The 19,302-nt window shown below is 42.2% G+C and overlaps 1 long non-coding RNA gene across 1 annotated transcript; it reads right to left on the reverse strand.

The window, feature by feature from the left end:
- Window positions 1-221: 221 nt before the first annotated feature.
- Window positions 222-15,517, reverse strand: LOC122649142. Its single transcript, XR_006331172.1, has 4 exons — window positions 15,347-15,517; window positions 15,067-15,077; window positions 12,136-12,138; window positions 222-232 (listed from the first exon to the last, which is right to left on the reverse strand). It is a non-coding gene; the product is annotated as an uncharacterized LOC122649142 (long non-coding RNA).
- Window positions 15,518-19,302: the final 3,785 nt, after the last annotated feature.

A 19,302-nucleotide genomic window follows, 5' to 3' on the forward strand; every position in this document is an offset into this window, starting at 1 on the left:
CTCATCCCTGATAATGGCACGCAATTCAACAACCCGGCCTTCCGAGAATTTTGCGAGCACTTCCACATTGACTTCCGACCCATCTCGGTAGCTCATCCACAAGCAAATGGACAAGTAGAAGTGTCCAACCGAACATTACTTGCCGGCATTAAGAGGAGGTTGGATGAGGCCAAGGGGAGATGGGTGGAAGAACTCCCAAGCGTCCTATGGGCATATCGGACGACTGTAAGAACTCCAACCGGGGAGAGTCCATTTCGCCTCGCTTATGGGACCGAAGCCCTCGCACCGGTTGAAGTTATGGCTTCATCATACCGAGTGCTCAACTTCGATGAGAAGACCTATGAAGATGGGCTGCGAGCCAATCTGGACTTCCTCGATGAAGTCCGAGAAAATGCCCTACTCCGAAACGCGGCGTACTAACAGAAGACGGCAAGCTACTATGATTCAAGAGTCAAAGAGCGGCATTTTCGTCAAGGGGACCTTGTTCTCAGAAAACTCAGCGCATCCCAGCCAAGGCAACAAGGAAAATTAGCACCAAACTGGGAAGGCCCGTACATAGTCTCCAAGCAAATTCGCCCTGGCACATATCGCTTGCAGACTCCGGGGGGCAAGAAGGTACCGAGACCTTGGAACTCGGAAAATTTGAAAAAGTTTTTTCAATAATTGAACATGTTTGTATTCGGTTTCAGTTCCGACATTTGATTCAATAAAGTCTTTTCTCCAACACTCAACGTATTGGCAAGCTCCCAAGTCGAAGTCATAAGACCGGTCCTCATAGACCAGGCCGACATCAAAGACCGACCCTCCTAGGTCGGCAACCGAGTCATAAGACCGGTCCTCATAGACCAGGCCGACATCCAAGACCGACCCTCATATGTCGGCAGCCAAGTCATAAGACCGGTCCTCATAGACCAGGCCGACATCAAAAACCGACCCTCATAGGTCGGCAGCCAAGTCATAAGACCGGTCCTCATAAACCAGGCCGACATCCAAGACCGACCCTCATAGGTCGGCAGCCAAGTCATAAGACCGGTCCTCATAGACCAGGCCGACATCAAAAACCGACACTCATAGCTCGTCAGCCAAGTCGTAAGACCTGTCCAAATAGACATGGCCGACCTCTCAAGGGCCGACATTCCTATTTGGCCGAGCCTAACGAAGTACTAAACCACGCTAAGGCATTAGGCTCGGCCAAGAAGGATATTCGGCCACGCGTGCGCTTATATGATAGCCTCTCCAATCGGACTGAAGGGAAAGGCGAATTAACAACCAAAGCGAAGATCGCATTGACCGCCAACAACGTTGGGCATGGATAAAAAAGAGACGAGTTCCTAAGCTCGGTTAGTGAAACGACTCGGCAGCTTCTCCACAAACAAAACAGAATACGCAAGGAAAAGAATGCTGAGGGCGCCGAGTTCAAATACTTAGACAAATTTTGACAAAAATAAGTTGTTTTATTCATTGTAAGCCGACTGATCGGCACGGTTACAAAAAGGGCAGCTCGGCCCCACACACACACACAAAAAAAAAAAAAAAAAAAAAAAAATTTTACATCTCCGCCTCCTCGGCGTGGGACTTGGAGGCACCCTCGGAGGCGTCCACGGTGTTGGGCTCGGCAGCAGGGTCTTGAGGTCCAGCTCCCAGAGGGACGACGTCGGCTGAAGCAGGTGCCTCCAGGGGCTGAGCTTGGGTGACCTCGGCCCCCTCCTCATCTCCCATCTCCCCTGCAAAAGTAGTCGCATCATCGTCAAAGCGGGAGAGATTGAGATCGGGATACGCTGCCTTGATCTCGGCCAAAAGCTCGCTCGGCTGCTTCAAAACCTTCGCGAAGGGAGGCTTCCTGATCTCGTGGCAGATATCGGCGTACTCCTCCGATTGGAGATAGTCGCTAATCGCCGCGCTCCGAGCCGTGGCCAGATCTTCCTTGGCCTTCTCCTTCACCTCGGCGAGCCGAGCCTGCAGAGCCCGGACCTTCTCTCTCTGCCTGGCCACCTCGGCCTGAGAGCTCTCCACTTCGGCCTCAGCAGCGGTGAGCTTCTCTTGGGTCTCCCGACGCCTCTGAACGGCATCCTGGGCGTCCTGATAAGCCTTCTTGCACTGGACGTCCAAGGAATAGTTCTCGGTCAGGAGCCGCTCGAAGCGGAGCATGGTCTCCACTGCTTTGGCGAACCCCTACAAAAAAGCATGAGAACAAAAAATCAGGATAAACTACACATATCAGATCATAGGCAAGAGCCGACAAGGAAACTTACCATGTTGAAGTCTTGAAATAGGGTGGAGAGGAGCTCAGGGTCGGACAGCGCCTCCAGCTTCTCCTTGTCGGCTGGGAGCCGACCTGCATCCAGCCATTCCTTGGCGTGAGCGGCCGACGTCAAGGCCGAGTCCCCCGGGAAGAGGCGCCAGGTCGGCCTCACAGGGACGTTGTTGGCCGAAGCCCTCCCCAGGACGTATCGGGAGATGTTGGTGGGAGAGGCCACGGGCGGAAGGCCGCCACTCGTCAGGTTAACCGAGAGCTTTTGGCGTTTGATGTCTCTCGGCGGGCTCCTCTCGCCTTTTCGGCCTTTCCCCTTCCTCGGAGACCCGGCTTGACCCGTGTTCTTCTCGGCCTCCAGACCGACCACCGCGTCCGATGGTCCCGGCATCACCCCCTTTCCCTTGGAGGCCTTGGAGGACTCGCCCCGGGGTCTCTTCTCGGCATTCTTCTTCTTCCTATCCGCGATAATCTCGGCCCTCAGCCGAGCTGTGTCCATTGGAGGAATGTGGCCGACCACTGCAAGAGAAACCGAAAACATAGGAAACAAGTCAGAAAAGGAAAAGAAAACTAAGTTAAGGGGTCGGCTCGGATAACTGAGATAAGCTCGGCAAGGGTTCCTACCAGGGGTCATATGCCAACTCTGAAGAAACCCCTCGTCCTGAAGCCGGAGAACATCGAAGGGCGGACGCTGGGGGATCAGGTCGAGCGAGGTCATCTCGTTCTCGGTCAGGGGTAGTACCCTATTTACATAGTTCAGGTTCATCTCCTTCCACTCGGTTCGGAGAGGGCTGTTGGGAATGGAAGCGAAGAAAAAACGGGGCTTCCAATACTTGTTGAAGGTCGGCGTGCCGACCAGAAACTTGTGACCGCCTAGAGCCGCACTCTTCCCTGATCGGCGGCAGAAATAATACCACCCCTTCTCGGGAGACTTCTTCAGGAAGAAGAGCCGAGAGAAAAGCGCCACGCTCGCACCTCGGCCCATCTCGCAAAACAGGGCGTAGAAGCCATAGACGGCCAGCCAGGAGTTCGGCACCAGCTGACCAGGAGACAGGTGGAAGTGGTCCAAGATCTGGTCCACCAGGCTGAGAACGGGGAGCCGAAACGCATACTTGAAGGGCGTCTCGTACAGAGCCACCTCGCCGGGCCTGATGAAGCAGGCCATCTCCCCGGGATTAGGAACTCGGAGCTGAATGTCCTCGGGGATGGCGTAGGTCGTCCTCAGATAGTCGAGGTCGGCCTCCGTGATTGTGCTCGGAACGGTGCCGACACTGCCTTCCTCGGGCTCAGGGGCATCGGTGGACGAGCTTACTGAGCCAACCCCCATCTCGGACGAATCTCCCTCGCTTGATTCCTCATCTGATGAGGACGACCCGGAGTTCTCGGCCCGATCTGCGGCTGTGGATTGGGCCGCGTGGTCAAACTCCATGGGTAACGGGGGCTCGGCCACCTCGGCCTGACGAAGCTCCACTACATCGGGCTCGTCTGAGGTCGAGCCCAACAGGTCTATGGTGGGAGAGCGGACGGGGAGTTCTCGGCTCGGACTCGCGCCCTCTGCCGCCCTGGCGAGCAGTTCGCCCATAGGACTACTACCAACTGACATACTGGGCGGAGAAGACTTACTGGTTGAAGAAGAGTTGAGCTGGAACGAAACGACGGCCGAGTCGATCACGAACGAAGCTTCAGCCGAGTCGATCACGAGCAGGCAAACGACGAGATCTGCCGAGTTGACGGTTCCAAACTTGCCGAGAAGTCAATAACTTAGAGCAGTGAAGAATGAATAGTTAGGAGTCGCCTATTTATAATCCTTGGGTTTCACTGATCCAACGGCCGACCAGAGCTCAGCATGATCCAACGGCCCAGATCGAAGGACGTTTCGAATTCCCGAGCCCGCCATAATGACTCTGCTGACGTGGCACGGACACCCAACCGTCAGATCGTGCAACGTCAAATCCGCAGCAATAAATAATCTCGGCCCAACCGCAAGAATCTTCCCGACAAGCGCCCAGGAAATTTCACTCATCAGCGCCGAGCCGACACCTGATGAGTGGGGGGGCCTGTGATGAGGCATAAAACACCCCACCTATCAGAGGCTGCCACGTGGCCGACCCGACCTCAGTCCGAGAACCGAGTTGGGCCGAGCAGGAAATTGGGCCGACCCCATATCCGATAAGTCACCTGACAAAGCCTGGTTTGAGCGAGCTGGCCGGTGACTGAGGCCGAGATTATACGGGTCAGCCAGGGACTCCTAGCCGACCTCATGGCCGAGACCAACCTCCTCTCGGGCCGACCTCCATTGCCGACCCCACGGGCCGACCTCGTAGGCCGAGCCCTCCTCCATTGAGGCTCCCATAGCACCCCACCGGGGATCTCCGGGCCACGTCAGCACATCCCGAGAATCACGGGATAAGGACCGAGCCACGATCCCAGCGCAACACAGAATCACACTCTACATGGACTCTTACCTTAATAAGAGTCCGACCCCGAAAATAACTCTCCACTCCGCTCTACGCGAGAGAACCTTCCGAAAGAAGGACTCCTACCATACTAGGACTCTCCCAACCGTCTCATCTCCTCCTTACTCTATAAATACCCAGGTATGGAGCTCTATTCCACATCTTGCTTTTTAATACGCAGTTACGCTGTCGCGTTGAAGACCTGACTTGAGCATCGGAGAGTCCTAGGCCGGAGCCACACCGGCCCTCTTGCGCTCATTGCTTGGTTTTTGCAGGTTCATCCACGGGCGAACCACTACCGGAGGTTTTCACACGCAACAGCAGTGACAATCAGACTCTGAACTAGAGTCGGAGCCAAAAAGATGCTCATCATCAGCAACATGATTAATTTCTTTGTCAGACTCTGTGTCGGATTCCGAGTGAGAGCTATAAAGTATAAAATTACAACGATTTTGTTTCCAATCTTCGTCAATGTTTAAAGCGTTAATTTTTGCTTTGACACGACATTGATTCCTGAAATGACCTACTTTGCCACATTTAGACAAGGGGTTTATTATTAGTATTCAACTGATGCCTAAATTTAGATCTTCTATTGTTTGAAAATTTAGAAGTTTCTCTTGGTTGTCTATTATGTGAGAAAAGTTTCTTGTATATCGGCCTGGAATTCTTCCTATATTTGGAGTATGGTCTATTACGAGTTTTATTATATCGTGGTTTTGTTCTTCCCGGAACCTGAAGTTTCTCATAACCAAATTATTCACAGAAATTGCCCAATTCCTTAGAGCCAATCTGCTTTTCTTTTTCTAATATTTTCTTCAGCTTTAGGTTGGTACAAATTTGAAGGCCTTGTTGCTGAATCCCGAAAATGAGTTCGCCAAAGGTATATTCGGAAAATGGGATAAGACCATTATGTTTATTTCGGAACTGGATTCGAACCTTTTCAGCTAAAAGAGGGGGTAGACCAGAAATGAATTTTTCTTTCCAGAATTCAGAGTTGCTATAATCACGGAGATATACTTTGGAGAGGAAAATATCTTTATACCAACGGAAATGAGACATCGAAGGACGTACAGTATAGACTCATAAGCTGTTCTCTAGTTTTATCTCTTAATATTTCAGTTTGTCCTATAAAATGAGTGATAAGTATATATATATATAAGAGTATTAACTCTGTCATCCTTATCTTCATATATAGTCTGCATAACTATCGTATTATGAGCATCCTGAGTTTCTACATTTCGAGCAACCTGTTTTTTAGCATATATAATTTTAGATTTTGCCTGATCAGAAAGACAATTATCCCACCATCCACGTAGTTGCCCTGAGAAACCGGTTGCAATTATTTTAGCAATATCACTATCGGTTATTTCTTTGGAAGCATGCGGTTTGAAGAGATTTAGGATATTATATTATGATAATCCATCTAGATTCCATTCTACAATGGAGGTGCCTGAAAATTCCTAATGGGTTTCTTCGGCTTCAAATTGAAGGTCGATAGAAGAAGGTTGAGGATAATATATATTTGTAGGAGCAGTGGGTATAGTTCATATAGGTGATTTATAGTTATCGAAAACCACTTTATTAATTTGGAAAGGACTTGGATCTTGAAATTCCTTTTCTATGACGGATATATCCTCATAATCGAAATCACCTATAGTTCATATAGGTGATAATTTATAGTTATCGAAAACCACTTTATTAATTTGGAAAGGACTTGGATCTTGAAATTCCTTTTCTATGACGGATATATCCTCATAATCGAAATCAATATTAGCTATGGACAAGACATGAACACCTTTTTTGGTGTTCTTAATATTTAATTTCTCAAGTCGAGAGACTAACGCGTCTAATAATTCATTATGTTTAGAAAAGGAAGTGGTATTAGATATAACTGGTGGTGGTTTAAATATGAATGGTTTGATAGGGTTTTGTATTGAAAGGGGTTTTTTCTATACGGGAGTTGGTGTAGAGGAAGAAAGTATATTTTTAGTTTGAGAATTGAGGAGATCTTCGATTCTATTATTCTGTTCTCCTATAGATATTAAATATAAATTTGTGTAATTATTTTGTTCTATAATATGGTTTATATGAGATTCATATATTTGTCCGCTTCCAGTGGGAAACACGGACTTGAATGATGCTGCTTTGGTTCCATTCATATTTAACCCTTCTGCAAGAGGGTGTAGAGTTGTTATTTCTTTATTTTCTTTAGTAGTATAGACCCTAGTTATCCTATTTGTATTATTTAATTGTAATTCCGTAATTTGAAACCATGCAAAGAATGGAAAATTAATTGTTCCATATAAGTAACCCATTCTTTATGTATATTCTGCTGAGTAGGCGGGTCATAGTTGGAAAAGAAATCTATTCATTTTTCAGAATTTTTATCAGATTGAAATTCCCTGAATAATAATTTTTAATTTATAGAAAAAAGGTTTATCTTGTTGGACCATGTATATTTTAGCATCCATTTCAGATAGAGTTGGAGAAGATTGTTCTCCGGAATCATTATTATAGAATTCGGGATATTCAACGTCATATAGGAGATTTTCTACTTGTGTCTTTCGGGTGCGACGAGTATGACGAACAATCATCCGCCAACTATTCGGTCCCTTAAAGGAAGTGGGTATATCAGAACAGGAAGCCCTAGAAGGGGATGGTATAGGGAAGGATCTGGTTTCAAAAGTTCTAGTAGATGATGAACGAAGGGATTCTATGCCTGGAATATTTCTAATGGGTCTTGAAAAGGTAATTTCCACATTACTAGCTTCATCTTGGATCATATCTCCAATCTCAGTTTGCTGAGGTGGTTTGGGGGGAACGACCGCAGTCAACAACCATTTATCTGGAAGAGTTATATCTTCCCAAGAGATCATTTTTGGAACCATGACATGAGATTTAGATTCATTTGCCTGAAGAAGTATAGTATGTCCCTTAGTATCAATGACTTTATCCAAGTATAGATGGTTGCTGAGGTGGTTTGGGGGTAACCACTACAAGAAAAAGGGTCATTTACGACAGAATTTTTACTGTGGAATTTTTTTTCCGTCCTAATAAGTGTTATTTACAACAGAAATATAATTCCATGGTTACATGTCCCATCTTTCCTGACACTTTTATATTTTCGTGGTTATAAATTTCGTAGTGACGGAATTCGTGGTACCATGGTGAATATTTATATTATTACCATTGAAATTAAATTCCATGGTTAAAAGTAGCATTCACGACAATAAGAATTTATTGTTTAAGACGGTAAAATAATTCCATGGTAAAAAGTCATGTACATTTTTCTTAAAACAACGGAATAATTGGGCCATCATATTAAGTTTATAAATGGCACGGGTAATTACTCGATCCATTGTATTAGTTTTCCTGCTTTGTTTTTTTTTTTTGGCAGTTCCCGCGTACAAATCAATTATTTATGAATCTCTCTCCCTCTCGCCACATACGAATCAGTGTTCCGTCTCTCTCGGCCTCAATCTCTCACTAATCCCTCTCGCCCTCAATCTCTCACTGATCCTCTCATATCTACTCTTTAATCTCTCTTGCCCTCAATCTCTCGGTTACGAATTCCCCTCTCATCTCTCTCGCTCTTATCCTTTTTATCTCACGGTTTTCTCTTGTTCATCTCTTTGATTGGGAGTCATCTTCTAGATGCTTAAAACCCTAATACAGGTTACCTTTCTCTCTCTCTCTCTCTCTCTCGATTCTTTTAATTTGGAGAATGTTTGTGATATCTGTTTTAGATTTATTGATCGCAGGTCACATTTTTTCGCAGCTGAAGAGACCAAATTCAGCAAAGTGGTGTGGTGACTGGAGAGTTTTATTTTCTCCTTTTCTTAATTTATCCAACTGCACCTTTTCTCTGACTTCTCTGACTACAGTTTCAAAATAGTATGTATGATGTAGCTTCAGTTCTAGACTTTATTAAGTTGGTTCTTTCAGTTCTCTTTTATTTCCCCTTTCCTTTGGTGATGTCTTGTTGGATGTAGCAGCTAGATGAGTTCTATTGAGTTGTGTTGCTGTGATTCTTTGCCCGTCTTGCCTTTGGGTGGTCTTTTGGCTTCTTTCAATTTGGATTGCTTTTCTATATTAGATTCCTTTCTCTATGCACTAATGATTTGGGTGTGTTTGTTTTGTTTCTGATGCTTCTATGAACTTCTATGGCTCCTGTTCTTTTCTGGGTTTGTTGGGCTTGGTTTTATAGTGTATAATCTGCTTTTTGGTGTATCTTTTCTCTTCTCTGAAAAGGAGATCAAATAAGTCCCAAGGCCACCTCTTTGGTATTCCCTATTTCAACCAAGTTCAAAGTTTGACATTATCCAACTACATCTCTAACTGCCTAAACCCTTTTGCCATTGCTTGGGGCATACATTTCATTATTGTCGACAGCACAAAATCACTTTGTTATAGTTACAACAAGAGGAGAAATTATATAAATAATTTTTTTTGTTCTCTTCCACCAATCACCATGAATTCAAACCCTTTTTGAAGAATGGTAAATCCATGATCTTTCAAATTTACAAGCATATCTCAACCACTCAATGCATTAATTCACATTATGGTAGGGCTCATAAAATCTCAATTAGTGCCAAATTTTCTTCTTCCAATTCAATTAATTGGCAACTGAAATATGGCCGACTCACTTAAGCAATTGACAGCAGCAGATAATGACCCACTTTGATGATTTTATAACACCAGGCCCCCAGAACATTTGCCCGCAGCCAATCCAAATTTGGCATTATCTTCTTTCTGTTCTATTCTATTTCCCCCTCCCTGGTGAATTTTGAGAAACTGCCAGTCAAGTCATATTTGGTGCCCTCGAACATAGATGCATGCCTTGTGAATATAGAAGATGCATCCCTTCTGTACCATTACTTTCATCAGAAAAGGCCAATGAAAGTAACACATGCATATGCCTCAAAACACCCAATCATAGTACAGAAAAGGAAAAACTTGAATAAGACTTTGAAAAACACAACATACACAGATTAGGCTGCTATTTGTTTATGTTCCTTGTGTTGATGAGATGCTTTGCTGCATATCATTAATCCTGTGAAGGAAAGGCATTGTATTGTAGTCAGATAAGGTAATGATTAGGTGGGGATATTTGTTATTACTCGTGCCTTTATGCTCTTATGTGACAAACCAAAACCCGTCATGGCCAAGTTAAAAGTGATATTGCATACCCCCAAGAAAAGGGAAACAAAAAAAAAGGAATGAAATCCCTATTGCTAGAGCACAGCTGGTGAACCCCATATGCAGTGGCATATTTCCTGCGCATGCTATTTATTATTTTTAGTTTCAGCTTATTTTTATTTTAGTTTGTGTATCTCAATTACATTCTTACTTAAGATTCTTTTTTTAGTGCCTATTGTCTCTTTCATTTCTTTCTTCCCCTCTTTCAACTTTTGTTCTGTTACGATATGCATTGATATGCTGCTGTTCTCACATTGAAGTAGGCTGATAGTACTACTGTTTTAGAAACACAATTTCTTGAATTTTGAATGTTCATGCACATATATTTAACTAATTGCTACCTATAACGCCACGTTTTTCTACCCGGTGCCACGTTTGCGAAATTTTTTTTTCTATATAAGGGGGGGTCATTTTCATTCTCTTCTACCCCCTTTTCTGCAGTGAAGCTCTGCCCCTTTCTCCTCAGAATCATTTTTTTTTAGCATCTATGACCCTTCGCAGGCGTGCTAGGCATGTTCCACAGGGTCTCTCCTTGGTACGAAGGACAAGGACAAGCAGGCGGGTTGGTACGTGACTGGGGACACATTGAGGGATACTAGCCGCCACATCTGTTGTGCTGTCTGGGAGCAAGCAAAGCAGGTAAGTCATTTTGTTATTTTCATCATTTATTTATTTATTATTTCATTTCATTTATGCCATTTCGTTTATTTATTTAATGCACCTAGAAAACCTTAATCATCATTCTTAGCTCTTGAACCGAGATGAAATCATTAGATACTTCCCTAGACACAGTTTGGCACGCAAAATGAGGTAAAACCATTAAATACCATTTTAGGCACCGTTTGACATGCAAAATGAGGCAAAGTTATTAGATACCATCTTAGACACTTTTGGTGCACAAAACAAGGCGAAACCATTAGATATCACCTTGGGGACCTTTAAGCATGCAAAACGAGGTGAAACCATTAGATACTACCTTAAGCACCGTTTGACACACAAAACGAGATAAAACCATTAGATATCACCTTCGGCACCCTTTGGCATGTAAAATGTGGCAAAGCCATTAGATACCACCTTAGGCACCCTTTGGTATGTAAAACGAGGCGAAGCCATTAGATACCACCTTAAGCACACCCTCCCCATGTTTGTCCTCTACAGTCCCTTCTCAACCATCTAAACTTGGACCGCCTCCCCTCATACAATGGCTGCCCTCTCCATTGTCAACCCCTTCCTTCCCCTACACAGCCTCCCCACCCATTTGCTGTTCACACCAATTCAACGCCCTTATACTCCCCTTCACACTCACCGTCCCTACCCCCCACTTCACCCTCACAACCATCCACCGAACACCCATCCCCCACATCGTCTTCTACATTGCCCACTGTGGATCTATTTGTTGATCTTCCGATTGAGAAGCCACCTACCTCATGCCATCACATGATAACACGCACTCAAGATGTCACTCAAAAACTACGTGTACTTGTAGCAACTCTACCACACTCATCCACCGATCTCGTTGAACCTACCTCTTTCACTATGGCCAACCGAAATCCCCACTGGCGACAGGCTATGAATACCAAGTTTACAACCCTAATAAAAAACCCAACCCTCCATGAATGTAATTGGTTGCAAATGGGTGTTTCGTTTCAAACGAAAAGCGGATGGCACCCTTGACCACTACAAAGCCCGATTAGTCGCAAAAGGGTATAACCAACAAGGACTTGATTACAATGAGACTTTTAGCCCCATGGTTAAACCCACAATGATCCGTCTCATCCTCTCCCTAACGACCTCTCATTGATGGCCTATTTGCCAACTTGACGTCCAAAATGTATTCCTCCACGGTGTCCTACAAGAGGAAGTTTTTATGTCCCAATCCCCAGGCTTTATTGACCCTCTCCATCATGATTATGGGTTTAGGCTTTACAAGTCCTTTTATGGCTTAAAACAAGCCCCTAGTGCTTACTTGAAATTGGTTTTACTAGTTCCAAAACTGACACCTCTCTTTTTATTTATCATTGCAAGGACGTCATCATCTACATATTAATATACGTTGATGATATTGTAGTTACCGAAAACAATGATGTTGCGCTCACTTGCTTCATTAGTCAAATGACGGTTGCCTTTTCCATTCAAGACCTTGGGCCGCTTCACTTTTTTTTTTGGGGGATTAATGTGGTTCTCATGGCGCAAGGTTTACTTATCTCACAATGCCAATATATCCTTGACGTACTGCACAAATCAAATATGGTAACTTGCAAGCCTCTCTCCACGCCTAAGGCCACATCTACCCAACTCACACAGTTCACTGGTACCTTAATGGATGATCTGACTTTGTATCGCAGCACCGTTGGAGCCCTTCAATATGCCACTTTGACACGCCCTAACATTCAATTTTCTATCAGTAGAGTGTGCCAGTTTATGCATCGCCCTACTACTGATCATTGGGCAGCGGGAAAATGCATCTTACGGTATCTCCAATCAACGGTACATCATGGACTTATTTTTAAACGTCAATCCAAAATGCAGCTCTAATACCTTCTCTAACACTGATAATCAAGCAACAGTTGCTCATTCAAGCACAAAGGCTGAATACAGGGCTACTCGCCAACATCGCTGCAGAAATTAAATGGTTGCAATCGCTCCTAAAAGAACTTCGTGTCTTCCTCCCAACAACTCCTATTCTATGGTGCGATAATGTTGTGGGCCTCGTGGCCACCTATCTTACTGCCAACCCGGTGTTCCACACGTGCCAAAGCACGTTGAAATCGTTTCCACTTTGTGCGTGATAAAGTCGCCATAGGAAATCTTGACATACGCTACATCTCTACCAAAGACCAGGTTGCGGATATCTTTACGAAACCACTATCACAAGCTCGGTTTGTTTTCTTGGTGTCCAACCTTAATGTTACTAAAGTACCCTTGAGTTAACCAATCCCCTAATCAAAGGAAATGATTTATCTCAAGGGATTCTATCCACAAAGAACTACCAAGACAATCTCCCAATCAAAGGAGATGATTTATCTCAAGGGATTCTATCCACAAAGAACCAGCAAGACTTACCTACAATAGAGAAGGTTACCGTTGGAAGGACAATACGTGATAAGAATTGTTTTGTCATGACAACTCCTGCTTACTTAAATGGAGGAACCTTCCCTCACAAACAATGTACATCGTCCATAAATAAGGACTCTATTGAATGGAAGAAATAATAAGACAAAAGCTATTGCCTGGACGTAGGTTTATCTTAAACCGAACCACATTACATCATTGTGTCTATCTTCTTCCCTATCTCTGTCTCTTCTTTATTTTCTCAACAACGGAGAAGAAAAAATTCAAGGAACCTTCCCTCACAAACAATGTACAGCGTCCATAATTAAGGACTCTATTGAATGGAAGAAATTAAATAATAAGAGAGAAGCTATTGTCGTGGATGTGGGTTTACCTTAAACCGAACCACGTCACATCATTGTGTCTATCTTCTTCTCTATCTCTCTCTTCTTTATTTTCTCAACATCAGGGAAGAAAAAACTCAAGAGAGAATGGAGATAAGGAGAAGATATGATCAATAGGTATCACCGCCTATGGCCTACGGTAGAGCATCACCACCCTGTAAGAATTATGGACTTAATTAATTATTTAGGTTGATTAATTGGTGAGAATCAAGTTGCACAGATCGATTTGGTTCACTCTTCAGTTTAGGGATAATATGGGCTTAATTAATTATTTAGGTTGATTAATTGGTGAAAATCAAGTTGCATAGACCCGTTGTCTTCCTTTCGAAGAACAACAAGAAATCCAACAGTTCCAAATACATTGAAATCATGTATATCCTAGTAAGGAAAAATTAATGAAAAGCATATCGTGGTGGAATACAAAGTGACTGTTAGAATGTTGGCAAATCCTCTTATAAAAGCTTTGCCAGTGGGAGCGTTAAAAGGTAATTGAGTTTTTGATATGCTTGGTTAGTGGGAGCTTTTTATCCTATTGACTGTTCTATTTATATTTGGAACTTTAGCCTGTGTGTTTGGGCACAGTTTGATGGATATTGATTATATTCCTAATTTTATTTATGCATTTATATTATGCAAAGTTATTCCATCATTCATTTATTTGTTGAACAGTTCATCGACAGATTTGCCACCGTTTATAGACAATACTTGCCACAATTTAAAGGCGGTTTTGCCACAGTTTGGAAGTTTTTTTCACAGTTCATAGACAGTTTTGCCACAAATTAAAGACGATTTTGTCACAGATTATAGGCGATTTTGCCACAATTAGATATTAACCCCACATTAAAGGTGGTTTGCCAAAGTATAGGCTAATATCAAAGTTAAGGACTTGCATGCAATGACATTTATTTAATTACAGGATATGTCACTATTTCCGTGCTAATATCCCACAGGGTTCATATTGGTAAATTCATTTATGTTTGTAATGACAGAAAGTTGTATACCGTATGTTAAGGTGTATCTTCTACTGTCGTTCAACATTAGTGGTTTTTTTAACTGAATCAAAGTAAGAGTGGTTCACGTAATGAGATTCTATGGCCACACCAATTAAAAGACATCTTTATAATTAATATAGCCCAAGTAGGAGATTGTAAGAATTATGGGCTTAATTAATTATTTAGGTTGATTAATTGATGAGAATCAAGTTGCACAGACCGGTTTGGTTCACTCTTCAGTTTAGGGATATGCTTGCCCAACTCATTGTGATTTAGGGTTTAGGATCAGGACGGTATTATATATATCATGTTTTACGTTCCCACAACCCTCATTCCATTTTTCTCCACTTTACCACAAAAGTTAGAGAGCAAACAAGGAGGTCTTAGGTGTTGTGGAAGATCCAGAACCAATGAGAAAAAATCGTTGGGGATTGCATCACGTCACCAACATATTACGGTATAAAGTACGTATCCATTCACCGTTAATTATTTAATGCGTGTTCTAATTCTTGTATGGGATACTATTAGGGTTTATGGGTTTATGTGAAAAACCCTAATTAAGTTTTACACACCCTCCCTCCATAGCTTCACCATCAAGGATGTGACTGAGTCACCACAGTTCACCATTCTTTAAGAGCAAGCAATTTTCTCAAACAAAATCGTGGCCTATGAAGGCCCATCCTCTTTAATTATAATAGTCAAAACTCCATTACAATAATAATAACTCCCAATAGTATGGGGCAGCCAAGTTTGAAAGGTAACTGACACAAGAAATAGAAACTGCAAAGAAATAATATGACTCCTACTAAGACTAGCTCCCCCCCCCCCCCTCCCCCAACAAGGGTGTCTGGATCTTCAGCCCGACTAGTCCCAGGCATGTACATACACCCCTACACACATGTACTGGGTAGACACCGAATAAAAGCCGTGGGGCTGACCCCAAGGGGATAAGGATAAAGGGCATCGAACCAAATCCTATGCGAACCATATTACGTAATTCCTACTAAATCTAGCTATTGACTCAATAGCATTACAAAAAAATAGAAACTAAAGATATAAAATCTCAAAGATATTGATAGCTATTAGCAGCTTCTAGCTCTCCCATGCCTACTGTCCATATGGGCCCACAACTAAAGCATATAATCACATATGGTCCCATATAGCTAGCCTAAAGGCTGGCTTGCCTAAGAACCCAACCCATATACCATTATTCACGTGACCAGTTTTCTTTCTTGAACTGCATTAGAACCCTTAGCACGGAATTTTTTTCTTCTCAGGTTCTCAATTCGGTATGGTTGTCTGATTTCTCTAATAGGAGGCAAAAATGACAACTTAATCTCACTCGGGTAATGTGTTCGAGTAGAGGATTAGATCATTATTTTCACTCCTATGAGAGGAACCGAACAACTGTACCAGACAGAGATCCTAAGAGGATAATGATCCCCTCACGGGTGCTAGGGATCGAACACTCCGACCTTATATACAAACCATGTCCCACACCCTTCCAAATGTATGTTAGGAAAGTTCTATGTCCATTATAGGCAAGCTGACACATCTGACAAGCTGAAAAGGCATCCAATGGGTAGGGTTCGCATTCCACTCTTTTACAAATTCCATGAAATTGGAAAAGAATATGAAGAATAAGATTAAGGAATAGAATTTAAGGTGGAGAACCGAGATATCCGTACGTATTGTATTATACCAAAAGAGGAAATTTGCAATTTCCTAACTCAACAGGAATTATACATACAATAGAGGAAATTTGGAATTTCCCAACTCAACAGGAATTCTACCTTCTTACCAATGATTGGTGTCTCTTTAAGGGTAAACCGAACTTATATAGAAAGGTAAAAGAAGGAAGGAATTAGGCCAACTAATCCTATATAATTTCCAACTCAACAATAGTTGGGGTCATTTTACCTGCCCTGTATCAGGGCGTAGGGGTGGCGAGTTTGGCGCGACTGGATGGGGTGGCTGTCATTTCTCACCTCCTAATGTTGAGCCCATGTTTTTCTAGGATTTTTTATTTTAAAATCAAGATATGTTGAATAACTAAATTTAGTCAGGTCTTTTTTTTCATTAATAAATAAGTGATAAACAATCGCAAGCACACACACACAAATTATCTCTTCCTACATTTTTCCTCCTAATTAGCAAGAATATTACTTAAGATAGTTTCATTATTTATCTCGAATGATTAAATCCTATTTTTAGATTATGATTTTTTAAAATCTAAACTATGTTGAATAGCTAGCTATCTATCATTTATAAATCCTTCCACATCTTTGTCAATCTTCAATTTCATTAATTTTTTCCTTAGTAAATTTATGACATTTAGTAAATTTATGACATACATTATCTCTCCCCACATTTTTCCCTTTAATAAGAGTATTTAAATTAACTTACTAATCCATCACATCTCCCTCTCCCAAAGCTTGATCCAAGTGTAACCCACATTTTCTTCTCCCTAGAAAATGTCCTCATAAGTTAGCTTGTCTCGTTCATCATCTCGTCTCCATTGTACGAGTTTTTTGCTTGTATCTATATCCGCAATTAATGAAAATGAATAAACAAAAATGTATTCTCATGGTTTTCAAAAATATTGATAAATATAAAAAATAATTCATATATATGAGAATTAACTTAATGATGCATGAGAACTCATATGCATGCCAACTAAATACATTGTTCCTCTTAAGCGGCACCCAATTAAATTGCACAACTATAATTAAGATTTCTTGCAAAAAAAGTCAAGGAAGACTATTGTCTTTTTTTGTTTTTGGTATAAAAGAAAGATTCATTGAAGGATAGTATGTGTACAACCTAAAGCTTCAGATTCACAAAGATCATGAAGCCACGGAGTGGAATTTAGTTAATCTATCATACACATAATTGATAGGGCCTTCCTAGCCAGGGCATCTGAAATACTGTTCATAGCCCGTGGAATACATTGAAATGAAAAGAAGAGGATAGTCTCCTAATATCTGAAATACCATTCATAGGATGGATGTCGGTGCTAGTCATGGATATAGCCGATCACCTCCTTGCAATCTATTTCCACCTGAAGTTTAGTGAAACTAGCAACCACAGCTTCTATAAGAGCACATCGAATTGCAATAACTTCATCTTGAACCGCCAATCTAAAGTGGCGGTGTGGAGTTTAGACTGCCTTCACCTGATAGCCCCTATGATCTCTGAAAATGAACCTAGATCACCCCCCCCTTTGAACTTCTATTTCCCAACACTGCTTCCCATTTGACCTTATGGCAACCAACCGGTGGAGATATGCAATTGAGAGTAGCAGCAGGCGCACTATAAGATGTAGATGTTGTTGCATGACCACTAGCAAAAGCAGCATAGAACTTGAGAAAAGCTCGCTCGGCCACTGTGATTATCTCTTGCGGTGTCCAATTTTTAGTGTTGAATACATAATCATTCCTTGCTCTCTAAAGATACCAGCACAGGAAAGAAGCGTGTGATAGAGATTCACGTGCAACTATCTTATTTTGGCGATATAAGGAATCTCAACTATTCAACCAATCTGATAACTTGGGCACCTGATTTGTTGGAGGTCTATATGATAAGGAACTATCAAACCAAACCGCCTTGGCAAATGGACACTCAAGGAGCAAGTGATCTATTGTCTCTCTATTTGCACCACAACGGCGACATGATGGATCGATAGGCACTTGCCATGAGAGGAGACCATCACCAGTAGCTACGCCTTCCGCACACACTCTCCAAAAAAAATATTTAATTTTTGAGAGAGTTTGGAGTGATCATATGTGTTTCCACACCGAATCAAGTACCAACTCCCATTGATGTGCACGAGAGGAAGAAGGACCTGTGGCAGCACATTTGAGATTTAGATTCGATAAGAGGTTGTATGCTGATTTTATAGTAAACACCCCCATCTTGGATGCACCCAAAATTTGTTTATCCTCACTAAGGTATAGGGTCAGATTTATTTTGAGAATTACATCCCTATCCTCCAGATAAAAATTACGTCACATAACAAATTCATAATTGCATTACTGTCGAAGCTAAAGAATGTGCACTATTGACCTAGAACGCTATTTAAGTCGAAGAAAAATAAAATGCTCATAACCCTTTTCTGGTTTTCTTCAACAGTTTATTCTCTGTGCTTTGAACATGATCATAGAGTTACTATGGGTTTGAATAGGGCAAGATTTGGGCATGAGTTGCAAATTAACATTTACAAAGCAAGAAAAAATTGAGAAATCTTTTGGTTGTTCAATTCCTTCTTCCTTGGTGGATTTTGTTTGTAGAAGTTTGTTAAGACTATCCGTTTCTATGTGAAAAATAATACAAAATCAAGTAAACCTTTTACGCGAATTTCATAGAGAGGCAAAAAGACCCGTAGAGGATCATAGATGAAGATAATGTGAGGGTCGATCTCAATCTACTACTTCATTATTTTGTTCTTAATTTTAAATTTCTTTTTCGAAGGTTTATATATGGGAAATGGTATCCATACCTATAGTGTCATGCAATATTTTACATTCTTTCTCCTCCTCGATACTCTCTTTTTCATTCTCTCTCTTCTTGACACTCTGCTCTTATATACAAACTATGTCCTACACCGACCTTCCGTGCTCCCATTGACTGACTATGACTTGGGATTCCATCCCATGCTACCAACCGGCCGATATAACAATTCCCAACCCATATGTATATTAGGACAGTTCAAGCCAACACATCTGCAAGCTAAAATACATGTAATGGATTGGGTTAGCATTCCACTCGTTCACAAATTTCACCAAAAGAGGAAATTTAAGGTGGACAACCGAGATATTGGTACGTATGGTATTCAACCAAAAGAGGAAATTTGGAAAAACCAAACTCAACAGGAATTATACCTTCTCCTACCCAAAAAAAACAGGAATTATATCTGCCAACCAAGTGATTGGTGGTGTGGAGGGGGGAGA

This window comes from Telopea speciosissima, chromosome 1, assembly GCF_018873765.1.
Source record: "Telopea speciosissima isolate NSW1024214 ecotype Mountain lineage chromosome 1, Tspe_v1, whole genome shotgun sequence".
Lineage (NCBI taxonomy): Eukaryota > Viridiplantae > Streptophyta > Magnoliopsida > Proteales > Proteaceae > Telopea > Telopea speciosissima.